This window comes from Aythya fuligula, chromosome 5 (assembly GCF_009819795.1).
Source record: "Aythya fuligula isolate bAytFul2 chromosome 5, bAytFul2.pri, whole genome shotgun sequence".
NCBI lineage: Eukaryota > Metazoa > Chordata > Aves > Anseriformes > Anatidae > Aythya > Aythya fuligula.
This window is the reverse complement of record NC_045563.1, coordinates 17,612,268-17,632,168: the sequence shown is the minus strand read 5'-3', so window position 1 is coordinate 17,632,168 and position 19,901 is coordinate 17,612,268.

Sequence of the window (19,901 nt, the reverse complement as noted above, 5' to 3'; positions counted from 1 at the left end):
TCTAGTCTTGAAAAGCCAGGTTCTGCTGCACTAAAAATGTTTAGATCTGGAGCGATTCTCTGACAGTCAGTAGAGGAACTCTGGAGCTATTGTGATGTGAATGAGAGGAGAATTTGACCTTTAGAATTTGATTTAGTCTTCCCTTTAAAAGGATACTGTCAAAAGAGATAGAATAAAAAATTACCTTACATTTTTTTCTTCTATTTGCAAAACATGATTTTTTTTTTTTTCTAGGCTAAATTTCCTTCTAGAATTGAATCACTGTGGTTTTCTGTTTCAAAACTATCAAATTGTAAAAATCGCCATCCTGACAAGTTGTATGAATTATTCCACAATAACGACCATAGACTTTTAGAAATTTCTGTCCATATTATGCTCAACTGTGACTGAAGCAGTTCAACATCAACATTGTGTAATGCAACTAGTAACTGGGTTTACAGAGCAGGCTTTATTCTGCAATTAGATTGCCATGCCAACATTCAGTGCATTATTATAAGTGACTGTGATCACAAAATCACTTTGGCAATGTCCTTTTTACCTCTAATGTAATTCTTCACCTGTTTTCTGGCATTCATTAATGATAAAGACAGGGTCTTGATTAGGGAAATAAAAAATATTTAACTCCTCATTTTTCTCAATGAAATGCTCTGAGTGTTCATTATGACTAGAAAGGAGACTTCATTGAGAAGCATAATAACAGCACGAAGAAAATGAAAACAGGAGACTAGGTGATCTTTAACGACAGTGAAATCACGCTTTCTGTTAGATAACTGTAGAAAAAAGGGATGAAATTAACATAAACTCTAGCAAGAATTTAAGGAAGTCTGGGCTGAATTCCAGTTTCTTCTTAGTGCATTAAAGCTGAACACTATATGAGAGTGTAAATAAGCAGAATGGGTCACAAAGGACCTGAGCCAATTCTCCCTAAAGAGAATAGTACATGCATCAGGACTGAATGTTTTCTCACTTCTGTTAGTAAGAAAACCTTTCAGAATACTACAGTTTTAGGCAACACCCCTATGTAGTTCGTAATTTCTCTCATATGGAACAATGCTGATAGCTTCTTCAGTTTAACTTGTATTGCAAAATAATATCATATTATTTTTGTTCATTCTGACCAGAAACTCTTTTATTTAGGTTCCTAATACTACAGGATAACATTTTAATACTCATTTTAAGCAATATTTGAATTTGAAAATAAAAACATACCTCTTGGAATCCTTTCCTATCATAAAGCAAAACCAGAGATTAGATTAAAAAACTGCACTAAACAAGTGAAAAGAATTCCTAGCTCTTCCTGACATGTTACAATTAAAATATCCTGATTAAAAGTCAAATCCTGCTGTCCTTAGTTGCAAGGAGAGCTTCAAGCTGCAGTCAGTAGTCAAAAGTCTAGTATCAACTCACCTGTACAGCAGCGCAATATGCCTAATGGTATCCCCCCACATTAGTGCTCATGTGAAATCCAAATCGGTTCACAAACCTTAACTTTGGTGAGAAGAGCGGTCTTATTTGTCACTGTGGGGAGGGGAGGTGTTACATATTGGAAAAAATTCCACTGAGATGTTTTAGACATATTATAGTACCCAAGATCTATTATGTTGTTACAATTTTTTTTTTTTCTCCCAAAATCTTCTGTCTCAACCTTACTGAATAAAAAGACTTGCATATAAAAACAAAAAAGTTCTGCTCTGAAGTCTTCTTTCTGATTTCATTCAGCAATGCCTGTGCCCTAAGATTTCATTGTTACAGGAGTATTCCTTGTGCTGCCAACTATCAGAAATAATTTAGGACTCAGCCCATTGCTTAAGCAGAGAGCTCATCCTGGTCAGAACAGCCACAGACTTGAAAAGTGCAGCTTACTTCTCCATTTGTGCTAGTTATGAGTTCTTAGGTGCAAATGTCAGATTTTGCTGAGCACTGTAGATAGAAGTTAATCCCTTTCCCTGATGATCAAGGCAATGCCCCAATTAACCTCTTAGACAAACAACCAAAACATGTAAGTTTCTTGAGTCCATTTATTCTATCATTTTGTGTCATCATTAATGAAGGATCTGGCTTCCATACAGGATTTTGACCTTCATCCTTCCATACCTAATTAGCTTTCAAATTTGGTTCTACAAGTCTAAGCAGTACACAGTGAGACAACTAAAATAACACGAGGCAACATTCATAGCAAATAGGTGAAAAAGAAAATTGAAGGAGAAAGGAATACATATACACTGATGGAAATAGGTACAACATTACAATCTGCACAGTCAATTCTGCAGAGATATTTATCTTTCCGAATATGACACATCCCAGCAGCGGATCAATAGGAGGTGGTTTCCATTGCTCCCAAGAGCATTTATACTGCTCCTTTCCATTCCTTGTGATACCAACCCCTGGTTGCCCATCACCACAGAGGAATCTTTATCAAATTCAATAGATCTGAAAACATCTATAGTTATGAAAGCAAGGCCATAAAATGCAGTCTTAACCTTGGTCAAGGCTGAGTGAGATTTTTGGTGTGCAATAGCTCTGCCTTTCCTCATCAGCCCCAACCTTCTGTTCTCTCAAGCTCTGGCTTTCTCATGACCAGAGCCTGCCAGTTGCAAGACAGTCTACAGTTGTTTTGTGGTCTGGTTTCATGTCCACTGAAGATAAAGAGGGAATAAGTGCACTAATTTTGGCTAATCACCTCTGTTCAGATGTGAATTGCCATTCCAGAGCTGAAGGGCTGGTACATTCTGTGACCATGCCATCTTCTATCATGAAGTCATGCTGTCCCCGAAGCACCTCTGACTTTGTCTTTAAGAAGCCATGCAGAATGCTTTCCTTGGGTGGCCAGAGGAATTCTAGGAGAATATTAGGGATTTAAAAAGAAGACCTCAAGTTTGGAAAGGGAAAATTTTGTCCAATGGTACTACTACAGTTGTTTTTCTAAAGGTATTGGACAGAAATCCTCAAAAGCTCATTTCATAATGTAGCATCAGAATTTTAAAGACACTGAATATGTGGAGATGTAAGCATACATATGCTAAAAAAAGGCAAAATTTGTTACAAGAGTGCCAAATATACAGGAAACATCACATTTCTAGCAAATGAAAGCAGTGAGGAATTAAATGAGGAAATGAGGAATGAAAGGAAATAATGTCAAGTAGCCATGGATCTATTTTCAAAGATGTCTAATTTAAATCTTAATTCTGTATTGCTTAGAACTAAAATATCAGCTGGCAAGACAGAAACCTTTCAAAATTACCGTGTTTCCTCATTACCTGATATGAATTTGCTTTATGGCTAATGAGATGTGGACTTTATTTTTTTAATGCAAAAATGTTTCTGTGAAATCTTGGATGTACTGAGGCTCTGAATTTGCAATTAAAAGGTCAGGAGTACCTCTAATGCCACTGGATTAAATAGCAAGTTGCAAGCTAGAAGATTTAAACTGATACTCCTTAATAAATTAACTTTTTTTGAAAGTTGAGTTTATAGTTATGCCACACTGTAATAATATTAGTATTGTAAATTATCATTATTGCACGATAAAAGGAAATATTTAAGGCTAAAGAAAATATGATCTAATAGTTTAAGTAAAGGTAGCTCTCAGGACAGTCTTAGGTTTTGTAAAATTTGTTCATTGATTGCTTTGCTGTGTGGGTAGGTAGGCGCTGACAGAGTTACACTCATTTATCTCTGCAAAGGGCACAGTCCTGTGTTTACAAGGATATGAATAGGCTTTTCAAAGGCATCTAGTTCCTGCTGAAAGTCAATTCACCTCCTGCCGCACTTTGACTTTCAGTGGAAGTTAGGTAGCCAATTCCCTAAGGCAATTTGAGATCCCAAGCCATGTTTTAGGTCTTGAATCTAAGCTGCCCTGACAGTGTCCCTGAAAAGTTCAGGCACTCGGAGCAAGGTTTCAGTGCTGCCATGCAGTAATAGCTGAATTCATTTATTTAAAAGCCTTTTATGGTGAATGCTTTGCATCTACCCAACAGCACAAGCAATGATTACAGTTTGCTTGATTTAATCTTGGCCTCTGCCAGTTTTAATTATATTTGACACATTTAGAAATTGAATAGGAAATAGGAGGTTGGGCTGGGCAGGAAAAACAAACTGGCTCCGTTTCTCAGACTGAATTAATCAAGAGAAAGAGGTCAGGTTGGAGGAGAAGCTTTCTGATTAACATTGCATTTGAATACATTTCCTCTAGAGGTGGAGGGTGTTAAGTTGTTTGGATGACTCCTCTTCTACGGCTGCAGAAGTGGAGCTGTTTGCTGTGCCATGCCAATGCCTCCACTTGTGGAACAGCAGCTCAGCTTACATCTTTTCTTATTTTGACTTAGTTTACTAAAAATGGGCTAGTGCTGTAATTCCTTGGACTCCTTCAAGAAGTAGTAAAATTATTTTGTAAAATTCTGTGTACAAGCTGTGGAGAATCACCAAGTGTTGTCTTTCCACTGCGCAGAAAATACTGCTAAATATACCAGAGCAATCTGTCTGTTTGAGAGCCTTCATGGTAGTGTTTTCCTTAATCCAGGAAATAAGAATACAACTCCTTCCCACTTCCCTATTTTCTAAGCATCTCTTGGCAACAATGCCTACACAATACTCTGTGCTTACTGCCTAAAAGATCATATTTCACTAGGAAAATTAAAGCCATTGCCCATCAAGATGGAACAACACAGCCCTATTCTTTATCAGATTCAACAGACGCACAGCGTAAACACAGGGAATGACTCTTCAGGTCCAGGGAGACAGAAGCTTTTTGAAATGCCCCATGTTTATAGAACTGTTTCATGTGACACCAGAGAAAAAACCAGTCACTGCAGATATTTGAAAGCTTAAAGAAATATAAGAACAATATTACAGAATAGAAACACTAATTTATATTTTGTTTTTCTTAGTTCTGCTCTAACATTTCCTACAGTTTTAATGATTCAAAATTATTTACAATAGCACAGAAGAATATACATTCACTAAGATTTTGAGGAAAGTGAGATTTGTTTAAAATGAAATATCCTTTTCCTCAGCTTCCTAGCATTTTATAAAGGGAAGGGTTGATTAAAAGAAGAATTATTGGGCTTCCTTTCCAAGCAAGTGTGCCAGTTTCTGGATTCCAAATGGACTTCCTATTAGGTGTCCATGCAGAAGCTACTAGAGAGAGGCAAGGTGCCCTGGATTTCAAACTTTATCAAAGTTTGCTTTTTCAAAGCTATTCTGCCTTTCAAAGCAATGGAATGCTACCAGTCCTTTCTGTTTGTGGTCTTATCTGAGACAACTTAACCTTGCACTTTATTACCTTTAGAAGGAAAGGATGTACATGAAGAAAAATGAAAATAACCTTAAATAACCTTAAAATGTACATGCTTGGAGCTGCTAAAATCCTCTCCGTTTTGTTAATTTGACGTTTGTGTCAGAGTTTAATTTCTCCGGCTCACCAAAGAGGTTTGCTCTTACTAGTGAATAGTCACAGTTCAAATCAACTTTCAAGTTGCATTGTTCCATCTGTTCTAAATGCTGGAAATGAACTGGTGATCTGAAGAGTGGGCACTGTGCTACGCCTGTTAGAATTAAAAAGGCTGGGGTCCTAGTGCTTAGGTCCATGCGGCGGGCAGGAGACACTCTGGGGCCATTACAGACCAAGTTGCTGCAGCAGAGGCGATTGCTGGCTGCTAGCCCCCGGGTGTCATATCGTCTGCATCCTGTGCATGGGGCCAGAGTAAACAGAGATAATGCTCTCCAGAAGCACCAGTTCAGAAATTCACTGGATAATTAGGCTGGAAGGGGCCTCTGGATGCCATCCAGCCGAAACCCCTGTTCAAAGCAGGTCCAGATAGCTCCTGCCCATCTCACCTGTTACGCAGCCAGGTAATCCTGCTTCTGCACATAGCACTCAAAGCACATTTCTCCATTAAAAACTGACCACCTTTCTCTTTGAAAAGGAAATGACAACCCTTCCTCTGTAGCTATTGCATTTGGGAAAATGTTTAGCTCTAGGTTAAACACATTTCTTTGTAAATAGCATCTAGGCAGCTGTTTTTCTCAGTGTAATACAAAGCAGATGGGTATTTTGATCCCTAGATATCCTTATTGTTGGCGGTCTTATTAGAGATGGCAAGGACTGAAAAGGTCAGTCAGTCTCTGTCAGCCCTAAACCTCTGGCAGGCAGCACAGAAGATCTCGTCTTGCTCTGTACTTTGGGTTTGGTTGCATCCTCAGCTCAGAAACTGACTCAGCTCCACTGAAATCAATGGAGACTTTGCTACTGGGCTCTTTATCTAGCATTTTTCACAAGAAGTATTTTCACTTTACAAATAATCCAGAGAAATGTTGACTAGCCTTTTGTTTTGCTTTTACTACCAGCTGTACAAATGTTAACTCTGCTCATGCCTTGCTGTATTGTGCACGAGCTTTTTACCCAGCGACCATTATTTGGTCTGAAAATAACAGTCTAATTACAAGGAAACATAGAGTCATCCAGGTTGGAAAAGACTTTCAAGATCAACAACTCCAACCATCAACCTGACATACTGAATCTCAGCTGAAAGTATCTTGATTATTATCTCTAAGAACTGTTTGGTAGTTACTCAGTTCCTTGCCTGGAAAACTAACAAGTTTCACATTTTTCCCTGGAACTGTCCGCAGTTCTGCAAGGGCAGGTTTAGCTCTGTCCTGGCTTCCCATGTGAGTTTGTTTTTTCCTTCACCTTTCTTCCCTCAGGCAATACCTGCCAGGTCTTCCACCCTTCATTTTTTTCTTTCCATTCATCTTTACCTCAGTTCAACAAAGCAGTCTCCTACCCAAATATACTATGGGTTTTCCCTCTCCTTAACATTGCAATTGAAAGTGAACTCACTGTCAAAAAAAAGGATTTTGGAAAACAAAACCAGAACAAAACAAAACCCACCTTTTTAATCAATATGAATTCAGAGCCATATGGTGCCCATTAAAATTAATGATAAAAATGTGTTCTTAATCATTAATCTACTTGCTCCACACTGTCTGGTTAATCCACTTTTTTTGAAGTATGGTGCCCAAAATCAGACACAATGACACAGAAAATGTGCTAATATAGCATGCAGAGCAGCATGATTATTTTCCTCATCTTACATAAGAATCTCCTATGCATTTAGGTTCTAGGCAGGTGCTTGCTACCTTAAAGCACTGTTGATTCATGTTCAGCTTGTCACATGCTATTAATGCCAAATTATTTTCTGCAAAACTGTTACTTAAGTTTTAATGCTTCCAGTCTATGCTGGTCATTATTTCTATGCACCATTTACATGTATTGTTGTTGAATTGTTGATTTTTCAGATCTCTTTCCCATAGCCATTTCATTTTGAATGCTAGTCCTTCAACATCTACTCCACCATCCCAGTAATTAACAAAAATACTGACCCCATGCAGGTCTTGCAGAACCCAATAGATACCTTCTTGCACTTTGATACTTAACCATCACTCTATACATACTGTGGCTTGAATACTGCTTCTCAGTCAATTCTGCACTCATTTTGTGTTAGTCTCACCGAGTGTGAATGACAGTAACCTGCATCTGCAATATTTTCATCCTGGGTCATGAGTTATGAGCGAGAAAAGATTTAGCTTTAAGATCTCTAAGTGAATTTGCACAACAGACTAGTAGGGAAAAATATAATAATAATAAAATGAAATAAATGCAAATCTTGATTTACCAAGCCTCCAGCACAAAACTCCACCCTTTTCTTTTACAGTTACTTCTTATGAAATAAATGTGTTCCAAGAGCTAGTGAAACAGATTAAACTACTTGAAATATTATCTGGAAGAATTTACTCTGAAAAATAAAAATGTATTTTGGCAATACCTTGGAGGATTTGGGTTGTTATTCCCCCCACCCGATGCATTTCTGTTCTAAAAGTTGCAATCCATTAAAACAAAGTCATACATGAGCATAAATCATTTTTCTATAAATATGAGCTCAATTTTAATTTAAATTTGTATATAAAATCCAATTCTAAGTGAGATTATATTGGATATTTAATCTTGTTGGTTAAAAGTACTGAGGCACAGAATGCCTTTATTATGATAAAAAGATTTTTCAGGAATTATTTTCCCTCAATGTGTCAAGCTGTTGATTATCTTTTTGAAACACTGGTCTCTGTGAGCATTTCAGGGTTAGTGCTGTGCAACCAACAAATCATAGAAACACCTTTACATCATTCCCCAGACAAAACTTACAGATTTAGAATGAATGTGTTGCATGTGAGGGAGCATATTGTTCACTAGTCATTCAAGCTCCACAAGCCACTTAGAAACAGTGGCTGTGTTGTCAACATCAGTCTTCTTTGACCATCCCCTTACACCACAGCTCTGCAGAAAGCAAGCGATGTGGCCTCAGCACTCCAAATGTGCAGCTCCTTCAACAAGAAGCCAGCCCACTTGTCATGTAAAGGCTGCACCTCGGGTGGTCTGCCCAGCCACTGCCAGAGGTTTCGCTGCCCATAATCCCAATAAGCAAGTTTTTCCATGAGCAGTGGAACTAGGGGTTTTCATACACATATATGTCTAATGTCCCCTATACTCATTCCTTGCATGACTGTAACATCCACATATTCCCTAAACAACCAGCCTCTCTCTTTCTATTCCCAATGACACCCTACCCCAATACTCTGACAGTTTCAGCTTCTTCCTGTATCCACTGCAAGCACAGTGATACCCTGATTATTTTCCACATTTTTAATACCCCTGCCTCCTGCATTGCCCCCTCCCCTGGCCAGCAGGACCTACGCTGGGCAGGCTGCTGACAGGCCAGGGAACAGCCTTTCCCTCACGCACACTTCTCCTCACAAAAATGTGTAGAAATTTAATATATTTCAGACTTTTACCCCTGAATTAAATGTGGTTGGAAAAAGATAAGAGGTTCAAATGTTGTTTCAGGACAAACTGCCAGATAAATCAATGAAAAGGGACACATCAGGAGTACGGGTCTATTTCACCTCATCTCTGGAAGCCTGGTCGGTTCTGAAAGGAACTGCATTTCCATGGTTTCCATTGCCCCTATCAGACCACAGGTCTTTAATTGCTGGCAACACAGCACTGATCAGATTTACAAAGGTATTTTTATACCTTTGCATAGAAGACCATTGCAGATTAAAAAAGAATAAGTACCCAACTCCCACGGAAATCATGTACATGTATTTGCAAAGCTCTGTAGGCAGGGCTGAGCTTACATTCAGTCCAAACAGTTGTTATTCCCAGCTCATTACTAAAAAAAAAAAAAATAAATGTGTGAGCAGGAGCTGGTAAACATGGTAAACCTCTAACTTAAACAGGTATTGTGATGGAGGGAAGGGAATCTGTGTCTGACGCAGTCCAGCTGCCAGCACAAATACTCCAATAATTAATCAGAATCTGAGTATTCCAGGAATTAAGATCAGAACATTTCAAGGAGAACAGTTAGTGGAAAATCTGAACAAAGAATAATACTTCACATATGTACAGCCAGAGACAACTCTGAAGCACTCCAGAAATACTGTGTTAATAGCAGATGTAATAGCACAAACCATCTGAGTATATTCTATTTTAAAGGGAGAATATTAAACTGCATGAAATGGATTCTGAATTTATAGAGGCAAGTATGAAAGCTATTGTTTGTATCTCCAAAGGCAGTTGAACGATGACATCTACTCAAGATACAACATCAATCAAAAAACAAGTAGCATATGAAATTGTATTAAGAATCTGTTATTGCACTATATAGATTAGATATATGTCCTCATCCTAGCTATTATTGTAATAGTTTGAACAAAAGATGATTACAAATGTAAAAAGATAAAGCCCAGGTAAAAGCAATTACAAATATCCAAATTAGAGGTCCCTACATGCTAACCCCTAAGGCACACACATACAAAAAGAAAGTCAGAACTATCTGCAGATCTGACTCTTGAAATAAGTGTGAGTCTCGCTTATATCATGACTGGACAGTAGAGGAAAACCAAGGAGCATAAGGAAACACACAGCTGAGAAAAGGCAGCCCTTCATCAGGAGCGATGCTGGTGGGAGAGGACAGTCCTTCTCTCCTGTGCAAGGCTCACGCGTCTCACTGGAGTCCTGGGTGTGCAGCAGCAGGACTACCTGCAGAGCAAAAAGAACAGGACAGGTAACTATCAGGACCCATTTGTTTTTCTCCACTGAAAGAATTGAAATGACTGAATTGGATTAAAATGAAAATAAATAAAAAGTAGGCAAAAGGAAAAAATGCACTTGTAAGGTTGTGTTTAGATGATGAGCAATATCCACGTAAAGAATACAGCAGGGTTTAGAAAATGGATGGTTACATAAATAATAATTGTGTGATATGGTATAAAATAATGTTTCTGAACCCTCACTCTTCTGTGCTGATAATGTTAAGAAAAAAATTGTCTTTTCCTGCAACATGTACATTTCAAGACATAGTGCCTGTGAAGGTTTTATACTTTTCTCTTTAAGCAGGTGTTGTTAAGGACTTGTAACAAGACCAATAAACCTCTGCAGTTCTCATAAATACTATTTCCCAAGTTATTAAACTGCTCAGGAAGTACATGAGCAAAGCAAATGTAATTTAGATATATGACTGTGGTAAGGGCAATATAGATCCCATATCAGAATATTTATTGAAAAGAAACGTGTATGTTTATATACTACAGCCATATCATACATATATAAATTTTTCTCTACTGATGAATGCCCTCAAAAGCAACAGGCTTGTTACAAACTGATGCAAAACACCAAGCCCCTTTTCAGCTGTGGTAAATGCTGAAATGTTGGGTGGACTGTTTAAGGGAGAAGCAGTTACACAGATTTCCAGGTGGGTTAAATTGACAGTGTTTAATTTACTTAGATTTACACCAGAGAAAGATTTGGCCTTTGGCACTGGTTGGCAGAAACATTAGGCCAGTTGTCTCCTATTACATTTCAGCTTTCTCTGAGGACATCTGGAGGGCCCACATTTATGATTAATGCAGCAGTTAAATACTATAATAACAGTAGTGGTACAATATAGAAGTACATTTACATTACAAGACATGTAAGGAAATAAATACTACAGTGCTAATATATGTAGCTGTATGAATCTTTCAACTTTATTTTAAGCATTGCATTTCATCATCATTTTCTACGTTAACAGCTATTTTCTTTTACAGAGGTTGGGAACTGGTGTATAAGCTTAACATACAGGACCAGGTATAGGGTTCCATGAGGTCAGGCAGCTATGATACCATTCAAAACTCACATTTTATCAGATTCAAGTCTTTTGAAATGTTTTTTCCTGTTTCTTGAATGACCTATTAATTTGATAAAGTTTTCTCATTGAGATATTCAGTTATCAACCAGCTGTTAGAGAGACTGGTGAAGCATGCTGCAAGCAGTAAGGAAGTACGAAATATGAACCTACAAAAGATCTGCTGTCACCACGTTTGGTTCCCACAGATGAAAAGATGTTAGAGGATCTGATAGCATGTAGTTCATTTATTTTCATGCTTAGAAACAGTTTGTAAGTGTTTTAAAAACAAGAATACTGATATTTTTCTATTCAATAAGAGATAGCAATGTCATCACATATGCACGAGTGGCTTTTTTCAGGTAACATAGACCAAGATGACTACAGACATTAAGAAATATTTTGTGTTTGTTTCTTTGTTTGTTTGTTCCTGTGCAAATTTAGAATTTTAGAGTGCAAACAAGTGTAGGGAAAGCAACACAGAAATTGATGGTGTGTGGTTTGGGGTCACATTAGGATTTGGCACTTTGCAACACAAAACAAAAGCATTTCTACACAGCAAATGTGTTAAAGTGGCAAGGAGCAGAGGCAGTGCAGGTGTCAGGGTGAAGTGGGTCTGGATGAGACCCTGCAGAGGGGAACTGGAGCTGGACACAGCCCTGGGGATGGCCATAGGGCCATGGCTCAGCAGGCCCACGGCTGGCACCGCCGGGCAGTGGGGAGCAGTAACCTGGCCCTGCTGGTGGCCTCAATGGGGCAGGGGCTGAAGGCCCGAGGGTTGATGTGGAGTCATGGGACTTGGGCAGGGTCAGTCTCTTTGGGGCAGAAGTTTCTCAAGGGATGATGAGAGCATGATGAGGTTTGTGGTTTGCTTCAGGCCTGTCTTGTTCCCATCAGTGTTTCCCCCAGCCTGTGATGCAGCCCTTCAGGGCCCTGCCGCCCCCATGGCAGGGACAGCCAGTCAGCACTCCCTGCCACCACAAAACTGGAGTGGGTCAATTGAATGCTCTCTCATTTAATCTGCCTGTCACAGGCTGGAGCCATTTTGTGTGACTAACCCTGTCTATTAGTATGTTAACACAGCTTTTGAAATGCTCTCCTGGTTTAAGCAGAGCATTGAGGGAATGACAGTAAACAGTTAGATGAGACACTCCTCCCTTGTATTGCAATGTGTCAAATCCACACATACAGCTCTTGTATTTGCTGAAAGGCAGGTATTCTTGTTCGCTGAAAGTCACTTTCTGTAATTTAGATGATTTTTATGTCTTCGGTTCTATTTTCGGGAAGTTCATCTTGTGGCTGGGTTTGTGCTCCTGATAGGTACATGGTGAGCAGGGAGAGAACTCAGTTCTAACGTGAAATAAATGATCTTCGCTGTTCTCAGAGCATAACCTGGGGTTTGTGTTGTATAGATTCCTGAAGGCTTCTCCTGCCTCTTTGCTTCGTGTAAGATAACAAATGCTGCAAGAGAATTACTTGTCTTTGAGTAAGTGCAGGACAAACATTGGAATCCCCTTTGGAAACGAATGATCAGACCTCATTTATGTTATTTTAAAGAGCAGTTTCCTATATCCCAGGTTGCTGCTTCAGTCACCAGGCCATGGACTGCTTTCTTTGGGGTGTATCTGTCTCAGAAAAAATGTTACTATAGGCTTTGGAAGGTATTAGGAATACCTACTTCCTGTCACTTACAATTAGTAAGTGACAAAAAAAAAGATCAAATTATTTCAAAGGATTAGGCATGCTGATGGAGAAGTTGTTAAGGGTGCTTCCAGGCAATTATTTGTTTAAAACCTCTGTAACATTGCTGTGGTCACTGCTGATGTTGAGTCTTTGTGGCGGGAAAAGAGCTATCCCTAGTATTTTCCTATATGCTCAGGTTGCCCTTTCTTTCATACCAGTCCTAGCTAGAGGCTTGTTGGAGATCAGATCATCCCCTTCACTTGTGCTACCACTTACTTTTGAAGGAAACCAGGAGATGAGTGCAAATCAAGCTCCACTTATGGATGAGCCACTGATGCATTGCCAGGGAAAGCCTGGGAACAAGAGGTGCAGCAGAGAGCTCAGTCCTGCAGCCTCAGCTCAGCATGTTTCACACCTCCACTTTCTTCATCTTCCTAACATGCTTAGACAGAGGAGATGCAATAACTAATGTCACAGCTGAGACGTTACTCCACCGCCTTTTTTTTTTTTTTTTTTTGACCAAGATAGGGTTTGTTCTAAGGCAAAAAAATCAGTGATCTATTTTAGTGAATAACTAGGGTGATGAAGGACACTGCTGTGCCAGCTAAAAACAAACAAACAAACAAACAAACGAACAAACAACAAAACAAACAAACAAACAACAAAACAAACAAACAAGAAAAAACAAAAAAAAAAACACAAAAAAAAAAAAACCAAAAACAAACAAACAAAAAAAACCACCGTTTTCATCTTCACTGCAGACTGCTACCTGTGGCATGATGACGTAGCAGGCCTGATAAGCACAGAAAGACAAATGCATGTAAATGTCAACGTGCATTTGGTTGTTCCTTGTTATATATGGAGTGGTAATTCGTGTTGAGAAAATGGTTGATATTAATAAAGAAGGGGGACATTTGGGAGGGTGGCCATGGGGGTCAGAAAGCCCCGTGGTTGATGATAACATTAGACTCTTAAACATGAGGCCATCATGAATGCAAAAGATTTTAGAGGGAACAAAGAAGGGTGATTCAGGAAACTCCATGCAGTCTCTGGTTGCTTGTTCTCCAGCCGTTAAGGCATGGAAGTTTCTGGGTGTTTGCTGTTGTTATATTCAAAGTTGTTTGACCAATGAAAAGTTCTTTTCAAAAGAACTGCTATGGGGTGAAGGGTGTAAGAGGGGAGCCTGTCCTCAGGATTAAAAAAAAAAAAAAAAAAAAAAAAGGCAACACGATGTAATGAAGTTATATCGTCAATGGGTAGGCAGAAAGAAGAAGAGGAACAGGCTAGTGGAACCAGGACGGGAACAGGCACATTGATTGCCTCATGAAGATGGGTTCGGCCAAACTCAGCAAACTGCTCAGGGAAGCGCATACAGAAAGTCGCTGGAAATGGGTGCACCAGAGCTGGGAAGAAGCTCAAGCTGAGAGAAGTGGACCCGCGCACACAACTGCCCCTCACCCCTCGCTGGTAAGCAGTTGTGCATTATGGGGAATCATACGTCCTTAGAAACAAAGACTGTCCTGGTGACCTTACAGCTTATTCTCCTTATTAACAATCGGACAGTTTATGATCCTGAAATATGGGACCAAACTGAGGTCAAGGTGTGGGACTCTGCAACTAAAAACAACAAGGTTGCAGTGGAATTGGTTGGCACCTGGTGAGCAATCTCTGAGGCCTCAAAGAGCCATGTGGGACCACAGTCAGAAACGTGTGGTTTGCCAGAAAGTGAGGGAACTCTGGGCTCATTTACTGATCTGACTGCTATGCCAGCGGCCCCTCTGCCGCTACTGCCATCGAAGGCTTTTGCTGTTACGCCCCCTGATGACCTGGATGTGCCTTTTGACACAGGCCCTATTGGCCTTGAAAGGCAGATGGATATGCTTTTCTTTGATTTGGGAAAAACGGGATACATAAGGCCTGAAGACCGAGTTGCTTGACAACTTAAAGCAAGGCATATTGCTCAAAAGGAATGGAAAACAGAGACTTGTTTGTAGTCAAGAAAAGGAATGGAAAATGGAGACTTGTTTGTAGTCAAGAAAAGGAATGGAAAATGGAAACTGTTAAGTCATGGAACTTAAAGGACTGTTTGTTACCTTTTCTGATTGTACATATGTATAGGTGTACTTGGGTTTAGTAAGTCATGGAACTTAAAAGATTGTTTGTTACCTTTTCTGATTGTACGCATGTATAGGCATACTTGGGTTTAGTATGTAAAGCAATGTTCTATATGTTTAGAATGTTTGATGTTCGTGTGTGCGTGTTGGTGGAGTGTAGACTCCCCGCACACCCAGCACTGTTTACTTGCCTTTTATACCATTTGTAAATATTCTTTTATAAATATTACTAAATTCAGATTGAGATGAGACTTCATTTATAACATTCCTTATTCATTGGCTGACAGTATCTTTGAACTGAATATTATTTCCATTTCCTTTTGTTGTTCCTCATTTCCAGTGCAATCAATATCAACCAACAAGCACTCTATTAGGAATGCGTGGTGCTTTACTGTGAGCAGTAGGGTTGTTTGATGTTAATAGTTTGGAGTACATGACACTGGCTTGTCATTACCTGACATTGCTCTTGTTTTACATCAATGCCAATGAGACTAGAGGAGCTTCTGGGAAGCTAGGGATATTGAAGATTAGTGCTCTGTCCCTTTTCTCTTTTGGTGTGTTCACATCCCAAGGTTAGGATCTTGTCTTCCAGCCAATGAATATATGTCACATACAGTGAAATTTACAGTGGGAATTGAAAGCCTGTCCAGAAGATAATATCTTTGGAAAAGGCCAATGCACTAACAAGGTAAGATAATGTAAGAGGCCATGAAATGGTTTTTGTTTGCATTTGTATTGGGCTTACATGGCAAAGTTTTGGTAGCAGGGGGCTGCAGGGTTGCCTCAGCAGATCACAGCAGCTCCAGTGTCAGATCAGAGCCAGCTCCAGCTGGCTCCAAAAGGGACCTGCTGCTGGTCAGAGCCAAGCCACGAGTGATACTGGTTGGGCCACTGCGAGAGCAGATTCAAGAAAGGGAAATAAACTGCTACACAACAGCAGCTGGTGGGAGAAAGGAATGAGAAATAAGAGAGAGACAGCCCTACAGCCCCTCAGGTCAGAGCAGCAGGAAGGCAGGAGATGCTCCAGGCATGCAGCAGCAGTTCTCCTGCAGCCTGTGGAGAGGCCCCTGGTGGAGCAGGCTGTCCCCCTGCAGCCCATGGGTCCCACATGGAGCAGATCTCCACGCTGCAGCCCATGGAGGAGCCCCTGGTGGAGCAGGTGGATGTGGCCTGGAGGAGGCTGTGGCCCACAGAGAGCCCCCACAGGAGCTCCTGGGCCAGAGCTGCAGCCCGTGGAGAGGAGCCCACGCAGGAGCAAGGGACCTGGGAGGAGCTGCTGCCCGTGGGGGACCCGTGCTGGAGCAGTTTGCTCCTGGGGGACGGACCCCATGGTATGGAGCTGTGTGGGAGCAGTGCTTGAAGAGCTGCTGCCTGTGGGAAGCCCATGCAGGATCTGTTCGGGAGGGACAGCATCCCAGGGGAGGGACCCCACACTGGAGCAAGAAAGCTAGGAGGAAAGAGCAGCAGATGATGAAGTATTACAGGCTGACTGTGGACCCCATTCTCCTGTGCCACACAGAGGGAGGAGGTACTGGAGGGTGGATGGGGGAAGGAGTTTTTTGTTGGCTTCGAGTTCTCACTGCTCTAGTCTTTTATCAATAGGTAATAAATTACATTAATCTCCCTTATGCTGAGACTGTTTTGCCCATGACAGTAATTGGTGAGTGAGCTCCCTGTCCTTGTCTCAACCCACAAGCTTTTGTTTAATCATTTTTTTCCCCTGTTCTGTTGAGGAGAGAGAGTGAGAAAGCGCCATGATGGTGCTTAGCTGCCCAGCCATGTTAAACCACCACGGCATTCTAACTTGCCTTTCGTTAATGAGTAATCCTTTGTTCTTTTTCAGTCTTTTGATTTCTTAGAATCTGTTTTCAGATAAAATAACCACAAGTTCTGTCATATTTTTTTTCCAATTAAAAATGTTACTTCTGACATTTATTGGGTGACTAGTTTCTCTTACTGTTTATTAGCATACTTCTACTGAAGTGTTGAAGTGTTGAGGTAGATTTTGGCTGTTTGTTTTCTGTGTTTGTGCTTTTTCTGCTTTGTTTATTCTAATCCTTTCTGAAAGTCTTGTTCCTACTGTGAGGGGTAGCCAAGGGGGGGGATGATTATCCTTCACCATGTCAAGTTCCATGGACCTTCCTGCTAAACTCATCCTCTTTTTTTATTTTATTTTTAAGACTCCTAGAAATTACTGATTATTTCCTGCTTCTTCCTGATTGACTCTGAGGCTTTCATCATATGCCAATGCCACTGTGGTAATTTAAAGCCACTTGTTGCTGATGAAAATCAATGTAAATGGTCTCTTGACCATTATTTTGGATCTGAATGTCAGAAGCTGTGCTCAGAGGAAGTCCGCATTTGCAGACTGATAGAAATCTGTGGACACTCATGGAAATTTGCTACTTAGTACGCTGGCAGTTCCCTCTGCATTTATGGCCCATCCTTTCCCCCTGCATATAGCAGATGTAGCACCCTTATGAGCTGGTTATCTGATATGCAGGAGCAGAATTTCCGTATCTTCATATACTGCAGTTTTCTACTTTTGAATTAAAATGTTTGATTGAAATGGGGATGATTGTAGGTTCCATTTCTTTCTGATTGTTACACCAGGGTTCTCATAGCCTGTTTAAATGGAATTTGTGATGGGACAGATGACCTCAGAAAGAACAAGAAAACATTTTTCTGCTTTCCAATCTTAATTTGCAGAAAATACAGAACACTTCATTCTGTCTTCTTTGGCAACAATACAAAAAACAATGATAGTGAATTGAGTGGTCTTACTTCATTTTTTATCTTAGACACAAGTTTAGATTTTTTCTTTGGAATTGCTGATGTTACAGGTGAGGATGTCTATGCAGTCTTGGAGTGCAAATAAGTGCAAATCTATGAGCACATAGTTCAAGACCCTGGATATTTTTAATTACCCTACAAAAGGCAGTAACTGTAAAATTAACAACACTGAGGAGATCCAGAGTATTCTCAAGTAAGAAGTATCAGGCATGACTGCAACAGGAGAAACAACTTAGTAAGGATCTGGCAGTCTGGGTTTTATTGTGAGCTGAGAACCAGAGCACCTAGGGACTCTGACTAACTGATTGCTGTATGTACATGCAATCTGCTAATGTGCTGAGGGGTTGTGTTTTCATTGCCATTGTTGTCCAGATAGCTAATTAAAAAACTTGCACTGGATTTATTTGCACATGCTACTATTTGTACCTAAAGTAAAAACATCCAGCCAGATCCTAAGCGTTAAAGTTGTCTGAATTTATGCGTGCAGAGTTTCTAAGATTCTCGCAGAAAATAAATCAGTTTAGCTTATTTGAATCAACTCCTCCAAGGTTTCTCCTTTATTTTGCAAATGTTTCCCATATCTGTGTGCTTTTCCTGGGATGGTAGCCAAATGCTAAAAGAAAGATAATACTTCATCGATTAAATGGCAGCACGATGTAAGGCAATGTTTTTTTCATATCATATCTGTAACAGTCTGGGAAAAGAGATTGAATTGAAATCCCCAGTAAAACTCCATAGCCCAGACTGTGCAAGAGGAATGACTGAGATATGTCCCAGAGGCACATTCAGTTAAACATCCTATGAAAAATGCATTTTTTTATCTCATTTGTGTGCATGCCCCTTGTATTAGCTCTAAACAAATCTTAATATGTTGGTTTTGCCTAATACTTTTTCATGCTTTCACCATTGTTACTTCTATGCTGCTCTCTTCCCAGTTTTCAGAACTCTGCCTCGTGGTAGTGAAGTATTTTTGTAAAAATATTTAAAATTATCTTTTCATCTGCTGGAGATAGAGGTAGTAGAAGTATCTGTAGTAGGAAAAGGAAGGGCAGTTTCATTTAACTGCCATCCTGTTAACAAACCCATGTCCAACTAGCACTTTGTGGTTATCACCACACAGCATGTCATGGTCACCTGAAAACTCTCACTGACAGAGGACAAAAATCAGATCACTCTACTCCAAGAGCAGCTTACTGTTTGTTTAAGCAATAGGAGTTAATTTTGCTCCAGCTTTAGCAATGTAGCACACAGTCAAGCAATTCCATTTGCAGCAAAAAGGTAAGAGCAAGCCCAAAACGTTTTCCAGTGTTACATGATTAAGTAGCTAATCAGATATACCTATTGTACTTGTACAATTATCCCCAAAGCAGCACTACTTCAGGCACACATTTTGTTAAAATAGCTTTGATCTATAATATGTCTAATACTCTGAGGATATGTCACAAAGCTGTGAGGTAATTCAGATATTCTGATTCTTGACAAGTTGGTTTAGACACCTTACTAGCACTTGCTGTAATAAAGCACCACAGTGCAGGTGGTTCCCTGGTGTATTTAAGACATTTTCCTTTGTTGTCTCTAGTGATTATCTTTATGAATCTCCTCTGAGAACATTGGTTTCCAGTTTACTTCACTCTTCTGGAGGAGGATAAAATTTAACTACATGCAGTAATGAGTTACATTCATACTGGGATAAAGTATATTAAGTTTTTTTGCATTTACATCATACTTACTGGTGTTTCTTTGGAGTGTGCTGTGTTCAGATTAGGTAAGGAACCATTCAAGGCTACTGATCAGAGAAAAGTAGAAACGTTATCACACTTCTTCATTTCCAGCAGATATACTGAACTTAGGCTATGGGTAGGGGCACTCATCAAGGCTCTGGGTGTTGGCTTGTGAAGAGGGAAAAGGAGAATCCTTCTAGGACACTGAAAATAAAGGTCACTGCTGCCAGAATCAGAACTCAAAATGTCCACATGGCTCTGCACTAATTGTTACCCTAGTGCAAATGTTGTGGTAAAGACAGAGCTCAGTTAAACATCCATAGGCCTTACCAGGCCATCTGTTCTGAGTATAAAACAAGTAAAATTCAGATCTA